Here is a 10,820-nt window from a genome sequence, read left to right on the forward strand (position 1 = left end):
GCTTTTTGGTGCTTCCTCTCCTCAGGTGTGGCTGAAGGGCACTGGTGTATGCACCATCAGAACCATCTCCTACCCCACTGTGTGTGGGGGGGCTTTGGGAGATTACACACACACACACACACACACACACACACACACACTGATCCTTCCTACCCAGCTTGACCTTTACCTAAACTTTTCTTCTAATCATGATTTTTTTTTAAGGAAAACCCAACCAGTTTTAAAGAATCCAACACAGTGGCCTCACACAGTGATTCCTAAACAAGGCCCAGGGTTTTAAAAGGGGGCGGGGGGGGGGGGTCAAATAGAAATGTTTTGGTTTCTTTTCTGCAGACAAATTCAGAATCCGAGATATTTGTTGTAAAGGCTGATCTGAAAGTGTGTGGTTATCTGAGTGATAAACAAACTGCATTTTAAACCCTAGGTGAAAAATATATATTGAATTTAGGGAATGATTAATGGGTCACTGATAAACAAACGGAGATGGTGTCAATCAATTTGAAAGGGTAGCATTTCAGATGACATTTGAGGTTTGCTTTACTCTGAAACCCTGCCGGACTTCTCTTTTACATTTTCTGGCATAAGCAGGTGCAGCGAGTGTGTTCTGCTCAGCAAATATCAAAAGGGAAATGTAAGATCAGAAAGTCATTTCCAACTTAAAGCCTCGCTGGTGATTGAGACTTAAGATGGACTGACATCAGCTTGCAGCCCCAAGGCATTGTGGGACGGAGGAGGACACAGTGGAGAGATTAAGAAAAATACTTTGCATTGCCCTCAGAGAACTTTATCTGACTGTGACGTGCTGAACAGAAGGGAACCGAATTGCGGGTGAGGTTGTCATATCTCCTGTCTGGGGACGTGGGGCCTTCAGTGGTGAATATGCAGTGTGTCTCTATCTGCAGAATGTGTGTAAGGCTACAAGGACGCTGAATGGAAATGAGCTGCGGTTCTCACGGAGGTCGTAGCCCTGATCACAGTCTGTAAGGCTGCAGTCTTATCTTAAAACACTGTAGTTCAGTATAGCCGTGTGTGTGTGTGTGTGTGTGTGTGTGTGTGTGTGTGTGTGTGTGTGTGTGTGTGTGTGTGTGTGTGTGTGTGTGTGTGTGTGTGTGTGTGTGTGTGTGTGTGTGTGTGTGTGTGTGTGTGTGTGTGTGTGTGTGTGTGTGTGTGTGTGTGTGTGTGTGTGTGTGTGTGTGTGTGTGTGTGTGTGTGTGTGTGTGTGTGTGTGTGTGTGTGTGTGATTTTGCATGGACCACCATTCTCCAGTATTGGAGCCTTTGATGTACTGCATGCATCACTCTGGAAGCCTTCGTTTAGTTATTGTCAACATATGGCAACGACATAAACATTCATATTTTATTTGGATATTCAAACAAATATGTGAACATAAAATGGCTTCAGGGGTCGGGTTTCATTTCGTGAAAAATAACTAAACTCAACAAGTGTACACCACACCTCATAAACTATCTACATGTTATGCTTTGATTTGCATTACTTAAAATAAGAATGAATTCCCTGTCAGAGAAAGTCACCGCGTGTTCCCCAAAGCTCTGTGAAGGCGTGCAAACATCCTCTCTGCTGGTCTTACAGAATATTTTGATAGACAGTTGACTAACATTCAAAGTGTTATCGAGGACACTTCACTTTCTTAAGGGTATTTATAAGCTCTTTTTTCTAAGTTAAATGTAAATTTAACTTTTCTTTTCTTTTATGCAGCCCTCCCTTCTTACCTCCTTCCACTCTTTACATCAATTACTCAATCCCCCTTCAACGCCCTCCTGCTTCCATTATTCTCTTCATCTGTCTTTCCCTGTCCACCTACAGTATCTGTTTTTTTTTCACGCACTGTGTCCACCAGCATCATCCTCATTTCTCTCTGAGCAGCTCATCGATTTCCTACACCTCTCCTCTCCTCTCGTCTCTCGTCTTAGTTCCTCTGCTACCCACCACCAGTTAAATACACCTCCCCTATTGCCCTCTCTCTGCACCACAAGCACATTGGCTTGAGGGCGTTTGTGTATGTTTTTTTTCTGCTCCACTTGGAGAGCCAGAGGCAAAGCCAACACCAAGGCCAGCATGCACTGTGCACGCCATGTGCCTGTACTTGTGCATGATAATAACACCACGCAGATGGAAAGATTTCCAACTGCCAGTTTATAAAGCTGTAACACGAGTGGAGCTACACGATGGAGCATATCTTTAATGGTGAAGTAATGACATAATGTTCACATTCTTGGTCTATCCCAGTATATTCTGAATAACTTGTGAATTCAATTGACGTGATGTCCAGCAACACAATGCTTTGTGCGCCTGTGCAATGCAGAACCTGTTTATGTAACAAAACTACTTGGTTGGGTTTAGGAAAAGTTCATGATTAAGTTGAACAGAATTATGGAACTGGCGTAACTAAGGCATAGAAGTTACATTTTAAATAAGTGTTTCATGAAGGAAATGAGCAGCAGTGAATGTCCTGTTTTCCTCAGTTCAAAGGAGCATTTAAAAAATAAAAACGCAGCTTCAATTTATAACCTAATCTCCAAGTAAAATGTAGTTTTCTCATTTTATTTGAAAGACATGTTTTGCTTTTCACCCATGCAGTCCATTACGGTGGATCACTCAGCACATGGTCAAATGCAATAATTGAATACCCATTCAACTTTTTGGTAAGTTAATTGTATTGGGACACAGATTAGACTTCCTTTTAAGTTAATGATCTCCTAACAATGCCTCCCAGCAACACTCAGTGATAGGAGCGTGTTGCACTTAGGATGTCAGTGAAGAGAGCAAGAGAGTCAAAAGAAACAGAATGAGAGAAATGTTGTTGAATAAAACTCAGTATTACAGTTCATTTTTGTTCTGTTGTGTCTGTCTCGATGGACAAATTGGTGTCTGGGCTCTGAAGAGTCGACGGTGCAGAGTGCTCACGCTGTGGCAGCTGACTTCTGGATATTTCATTGCTGGAGGCATGTGGCACAATTGACGTTGGGAACGGTGTGATTATGAGAAATATATTACCAGAACGTGGCAGCGGCTCACGTCAGTCATCATCAATCAAATTAGAGTTTATTTTACTTTCCTTCTCTCTGCTTCATGGAGCTCAGGCTGTGATGGAGAGCAGTTGGAAGTGGCTTCTCTCAAGAGGAAACTCATGTATTTTTGTGGGAGGTGCAGGATTGCCGCCAGTGAATGTGTGGCACCTTTAATTAAATTAGCCTAGATAATACATGAATGCATGTTGTGGGACATCGTTACGCAACGAAAGACACAGCGTGATGGTTTATGGGCAAACTAAACTACATGTAATGGCAACAAAAAGTTATGTTTTATTTCTGATGAGGACAGAAACCAGCCAGGATGATTGTTATCACAGTCCACGTTTAAAGTTGCACTTTGACAGACGAAGCTACTAGGATAAATGTCCAATGACGTTTCAGTTTTTGTTTTTATTGTAGGCCAATATGGTTTTCAGTTTCACATGCAGAGCTTTTTCAATTTTTAATGGGTACTTGCCTGTGGCTTGTTTCGCCTTTTCTTTTCCTTTTTAAATGTTTGATTTATTTTTATATTTTAGACCCCAGGAAGACTATTGACCATGTTGTGGAAGAAATTGGTGATCCAAATAAAAAATAAAGAATATGCTAAGGACCTTTAAAGTTGTCCTTCTGGCTGCACACGTGCACAGTATGTTGTTTTTCTTAAACCCACCTGTATGTTCATGTACTGTACATAATACTTTGTAAAAACCACAAATTGCCACAGAAAAAATCCTGCATGCTGTCACGACGTCCCCTCGGTGTGCGGCAGATGGGTGACGCAGGGACAAATACCTGTGATACATGGCATTATAATTGCGCTGCCACTCATGATTGCTTCTGCCTCGGCTGTTCAGTCACCTCTCCCCACTTAAGGTACAGTACAGTACATCTCTCAGCCATTCAACAGGAGGCCAGTTCCGAAAACAACCTGTTCACTTATATGTACAGCACACGGTAGAACCGAACAGAACGTCCTTTTACTAGAGCAAAGCACAGTACATGCTGCTTGTTCTTTGATGGAGGTTTTTCTGTGAAATAGTTACACGGTGCCTAAGAAAACTTTTTAGCTGCTTTTAAAAACTATCTATGTGATGCCATTTCACCCAGTTACATCAACAAAAACACATACGTCCACAACGGAACAACCAAACCCAAATTGCTTTCAGTATTGACATTTTTACATTACACTGAAGGCAATAATTAAACGGTGCTGTTCTGAATTTTAAACAAACTGAGGCTAAGCTTATCTAAATGCACATACTTTGCATGGATGTACAGCTGAGTAATACACTGCTTGAACATTTATAATTACAGCAAAGGACAGATAGATATATCACATTTTCAAAGCAAACTAATATTATGGTTTACAGTCTATACGGATTTATAAGAATATGTTTCTGTTTCATAGTTTCGATAAGCTTTAAAGGTAGGGTAGGTAAGAATGGAGAAACCAGCTCGAGTGCGCTAGAATTTGAAAGTACACAACCGAAAAAAATTTGCCCCTTCCTTCAGACTTCCTTACAGAGCCCCTCCTCCAACACACACGAACGCGCACATGACCAATGAGGGCACGAGATAAGTTTGTGCACGAGATGGAAGGCTGACAGGCAGGTAGGCCATCCATTTATCTGACCCGGCCCGGGGCAGATAATTGGTCGTGCTTTTTACAGCGCCACGGCTTCCACAGATGCAATACTTGTATATATTTATTGTCAAAGCATTTCATGTATTCATTGCTATCGGGATGTTAAGAGCATTCCATGGAATATAACAAAAAGTGTTTCTGAAGTGAATTACCTACCCTTTAAGTGTAAAAAAAACAATATTTGCAAAGCCTACTGACTGTAGGTACCGGTGTCATTCCTCACCTGTCCACCAGGCTCCCTCGTTCTTTCCCACCTGCTGCCTGTCTCATCAGCTCATATCATCGATTCGTGTGTGTGTGTGTGTGTGTGTGTGTGTGTGTGTGCGCAGGGCCGTCCCTCCCTACAGGCCGATCATGCAGACTGTGTGGGGCCTCACCTTGCTGAGGGGGCCTCATCTTGCGGAGGGTGCCTCAACTTAGCCGAAAATGCAGCGCACCTACGCGCTTATGCAGCACAATTAGTGTGGCGCGGCACGGTTCCCCCCCCCCCGTCGACGACGACGACGACGCTCGCGAAACAGAGGGCCTCATCATATAACTTTGCGTGGGGCCTCATGTTGGCCAGGGACGGCCGTGTGTGTGTGTGTGTGTGTTTGTGTGTGTACGTATGTGTTTGTGTGGGTACGTATGTGTGTATGTATGTACATGTATATAGCTGACATTACGCCTGCTAACTTTTGTCAGATTGTCAGCGCTGCCATGTCGGTTTTTCGGCCGCCTGCTAACAACATCCTGTTTCAGCATGTATTTCAAGTTCTCTTTTCGATTTTACCTCAGTCTTTATCATGGTTTTAGACTTGGGTGGGTGCATGACAACTGTACAATATGTTACATATTTCTAAATGTAACGCAGCTACAGTGTTCTGATAGCTCTTCCTGCTGAAACACTCAGTGACTCAGCATATTTCAGCCCTCTCTGTCTCCAGGATCAGCCAGTAGATAAGGGTCGTAAGCCTCTATCTGCACAACCTCTAATCTGATCCCAGAGAGATGACAGTCATAACTCCCCCTTGTTTGTTTTGCTTATCTGCAGGATTAGATACAGCTGCTGGGTTTTACTTTTCCATTAACAGGTAGAGAGAGACGGAGAGGTGACAGCTTTAACAATGAGATCTGCACCGATCGCTGTGATCTAGCCATACATACTCTCATGAATAAGTACGACTCAAAGGTGCCTAAAACCAGTAGTTTACATTCAAAGTATGCAACATAATGTCATGTTTTTAGTATGTAGGGACATTTAAAAAAAAAAAATACATTATCAATCAGTAAAGTAAATGTTTTGAAGGTGAAAGGTCATTATTGCAAATATATTTTAAAGTTCTGCATGCTTTTCTTTTCCGGAGCTTTTTAAATGCCTCTCACTTTCTGAACTCTTCATCAGCCGAGGGAATTTGCGTCATTGTTATGGTATTTTCAGATTTTAATTATATTGACTTATTGTCTTAACATAATCTAATATAGGATAATTTAGAACAACATTTCCCTTTCTTCACACCCACTGTGTGTATACATCCTTGCAGTGTTTCTGTTTTTCTCGCTTCCGGAGGGGAGGGGTGAACATAAAATGCAAAAACGGTAATTGTCTTTGTAGCATATGGATAATTGTCATTATGCTAACATTTGTTTTGCAATGATTTGTTTAAGAATTGCATTATCCTGCTATGGAATTATCCGCAGCAGATGTGGTGATGTTTCTGTCGTTGCTCTGCTTGCTTCCTATCCACTTTTCCAGCAGAGAGCTAAGCATAAACACGGCTAATTACCCAGTTTACACCACAAACGTAATTACATCCCTATATGGAGAGTAACGTGTGGAGTGTGTAGTACGTACTGAAGGAGAGGGGGGGGGGGGGGGAGGCTCTTGTCGGTTTGAATCTGTGTGGATTGATCAAAGGTACATCAGTGTTGTTCGGAGGATCTTCTTGAAGCTCACAGGGTAGATTAATATTTAATTAAGCATTCAAACACCCTTTGAATGTTATCACTCAAGGATTAATAGAAACAAATAGTAAAAAAAAAAGGTGAACATAATTGTTTCGCTATTAAGCTTTCAATACAAGGTATATGACTCAGAGTTAAACAATGCAGCATGAAGCTCATAAATGTCTCTCCTGAAGAAACGTGGCTAATCTGAGACGCACATGTCTGAATATGTTATTCAGACATATTGTTCTGCACGAGGTATCGAGCAACAAAGCGACAGAGCACATTCCTAAACACACAATCTCAGGAGGTGATAGCTGGAATTTTGCAACCTTCTATTAAATTAGATTTAAAAGAAAGAAGGGAGAGAGAGTTTATATTAAATGGGGGATTGGAGAGTAGAGGCTGTCAGGGTGGAGTTAATGTGTAAAAAATGATCTTTTCTTCCTTGTGTTATTATATCCACCTGCTCCAAGCTGCTGTGGTTTCATCCCACATGCAGCATTTGAGCTCACATGTTAGATCTCATACACACACACAGCTCTATACCAATGATTCACACTCTCAACATGCTGCAATTATTTCCGCTCAGTTAACGCAATCATTTTATCATCATTGCCTCGAGTCTCATTTTAGCCTGTTGAACAAAGAATGAGATAAAAAAAAAACAGAAATGGAAACCGGACTAACAGTAATAGTCCCAATCAAAAACCTATCGCCATTACACATGAAATTGTAACATCTGTCCTTTGTGTTTCGGGGCGCTGAACTGCAGTGGCACGTTTAAGTGCTTTATCAAGAGAGGAGAGCAGTTCAATTGTCCCTTTAGGAACATTTTTCGTCAAAGCTTCCTTACAATTAGAGTCTAGCACTTACAGACTTAACTTAACATATAATCAAAAAACTGTTTCCACCAGGGTATTGCACTTGTCGCACATTAGAGAGGACAGATGGGGTGTGTCCTGTCACAGTAAAAATATGTATTTGTTGTGCTCTACCAAGAGGTGGGAAGTAGTGGAGTACAAATACTTTGTTACTGTACTTAAGTACATTTTTTTGGTATCAGTACTTTACTCCACTACTTATTTTTCTGACGACTTTTTACTTTTACTTCTTACATTTTTAACACAAATACCATACTTTCTACTTCTTACATTTTCAAAACAGGCTCGACTTTAGTTTTAATCTGCGTTTTGTGGGGGAGTCATTGCGTGCCTATTGATTTTAACATGATTTTAACACGATCCGTGTGTCCATCATTTCCTGGTCTTCTCTAAAGAAGAAGGACCAATGAAAACGTTGTCATTTTGCCGTTGTTCAGCATCGAAATATTCATTAGCTAACAATGACATTATTGTTCTATTAATATAAACAGCTACTCTTTAAAACAGCTGGTAGTTATGGGTACTTTTGACTTAAGTACATTTCGAAGCCCAAACTTCTTTACTTTTACTTGAGTAAAGAAGTTTAGTCAGTACTTCTACTTTTACCTGAGTATTTTTAAACACGAGTATCTGTACTTCTACTTGAGTAAAGGATGTGTGTACTTAGGCCATCTCGGGCTCTACCTACTTCTTTTATTTGTCCCCTCAAAATTGTTGTTTCCTGCTCCATCCTGAAGACTGTCCTGGTGTTTGTTAGAAAAGCTGTTGGCACACTTTGATAGCCACACATGGCTCGGTTTTAAGGCACTCTATGTGCGCACATGTTGTCACCGGCGTATGGAAACACCTACAGGATGTCCTCACGTTGCTGCATGACTGATCGTTCTGCAGAATGCAAATTAGGTGATGCTAATTGAGAATTGGTGACCTCAATGCCGTAAACATGCATTTTGACAAAGCCTTAACAGCAAGCGGATTATATCAAAATGTAATCCTTTGAAACATTAGATGTGTTCAAGACATTAAGGATACTTATTTTATTCAAAAAATCTAGTTTATATGTAGGGGTGTTTAGCCTCCCCAAAACGCCTCGTTGGAGATACGTCACTGCCCATTTGAGTCTTCCATTTAGTTCCGGGTACCGCCTGATGTCATGCGGTACCCGGAACGAAATGGACCAATCCCGAAGAGCTATGGCCACACCAGCAGCGGCGTGTTCCTCCTCCAGAGGTTCGAAGAACCGGCATTTCACAGACGAAAGCTTCCAAAACATTGCCCAGTTTGAGGCCGGATATGCACAGCTTGTTTGGACCGTTTGGAGCAGGGGAAGATCTGGGTATACAACCTGTAAGTTTGCATTGTTATTTGTGTATTTATCAAACAAGACTGTTTAAATGTGTAAACTGTGTTGGACTGCTAAGCCATTGACACAGTGCTAACTGTGCTAACTAAGTTGCTAGAGTTTCCATATATCAACTCTAATATCAGCAGATGGCCTTGCATACATGTATCTCATAGCAGGAGAAGGTCTGCATTCACACACACGGAATACTCGTACAGTATACTGTACTGTGATTTACCGTACATTGTGACCGTACATATACTGCATGTAGCTAACGAGGCTAGCTGTATGCTAGCGCAAAACAATGTATTCATGCAAGTTACATTGTATGGTAGCAGAATACCCGTATACGATTGCAATTATAAACACGTTATTGCTAGCCTAATATGAACCACTAGCTTTTGTTCATAGTAGTTTTATTACACTGCATTATAGTTGCCTTTCCTCCAAGCTAACGTTCATATCGTGTTAGCTACCAAGGTAAACAAAGCTAGGTTAGCATATTAGCAGGCAAGCTGTTCATTACACAACTACTACTAACGAATCTAAAACAACTAAGTTTCTCTAATATTTTGTGATTTGCATTTGATTTCGTCCAGCCAGATCCTGGCGGACAATCCATGACGTGCTAAAAGGCACTTCTACTACTACTGAGGCGTCGTGCTAAAAGGCACCGCACCGACTGTGCGCAGGCAAGATGCAAGGAGGAGGAATGGATGATATACCGTGTATATATGTATATTTATGTTCATTTTGTACATTTCTAAAAATAAAGTTTAATGGAAATACTTAGTAGGCCTATCCTTTCTTCCCTGAATTCATATATAGCAAACCATGATTTTATTTCTCATCAAACAGTAGTAGTTTATAACGGGTAAAAATAACTTACTCTTTGTTATGAGCGGCTCGTAGGCCACAAAGACAAGGAGACATACACGAGTTTACAAAACCACGGCACATTTATTGTGGTAAATGGAGAGATAGGTGGTTGAGAGGATCGCAGAGTTAGTCTTCCTGCAGCCGCTTTGGAGAGAGACTGGGGCCGTAGTGTCCGGAGGTGTCCGTGATCGTGCTGATTAGCCTCTTCAGCTCCACCCCATCGTAAGACAAAGGCCCTGGGGCCGTCACACTCTTCTATAACAACAGTTAAAAATATATATGTATATAAAATATACGGCTGTGCCGACGCCATGATAAGACTGATGTTACGCTGAGAGCAGCCGGGAAAAGCACTGTTAGACATGGGCGCAGCCTCTCTGGTGGTTGACTAATCAGAACGAGTGGCCGAGCTGACCAATCGGAGCACACTAGGCTCACAGGGAGGGGGGGGGCAAGAGCTCCAACGAGTCGTTTAGTGGAGAAAGTGAATACTGCTGAATACACATGCTTGACAGAGATGCTGTATGCGAAACCAATGTGAGTTTGGAAAATTGCACAGTATAAATCTATTTTAGTATACCTCAACAATGTAATTATGATCAGTGGAAATGGCCATGACATGGGCCCTTTAAAGGTTTGTTTTACCGGATATTTTGCTCCAGGCTTTCAGACTTTCTAACTGATTAGAAGGCAGTGAGCACTAAAATATAAACTCTGTTTCAAAATGACACCAACAACAAAAAGACACACTAAGATTATCTTTGTGCTTTTCAACATTAACACATATAATTGGTTGTTGCTGATAATGGATTACAATTTCTGATGATTGACCATTTAAATCACTCATGTTGGCTAGTATTTTAAAGGCTGTATCCCCATAAAAGTATTTTTCAGCTCACATCATGTACAGTACATCATCGCTTGTGTGAGCCTTTCCTGTATTTGTAGTTTAGTAGCACATAAACCACGAGGTGTGAACCGTGCAGACTTCCGCCAAGGCCAAACATCCTATCTTGCAATGCTGATAAAAGTGAAAAATAATTTGCAATTCGTGCATCTGCCCTGTCCTTCGGATCTGCTCAAACATTTAATGTCTTCTACCTTCACCC

Source organism: Trematomus bernacchii, unplaced genomic scaffold, assembly GCF_902827165.1.
Source record: "Trematomus bernacchii unplaced genomic scaffold, fTreBer1.1, whole genome shotgun sequence".
NCBI lineage: Eukaryota > Metazoa > Chordata > Actinopteri > Perciformes > Nototheniidae > Trematomus > Trematomus bernacchii.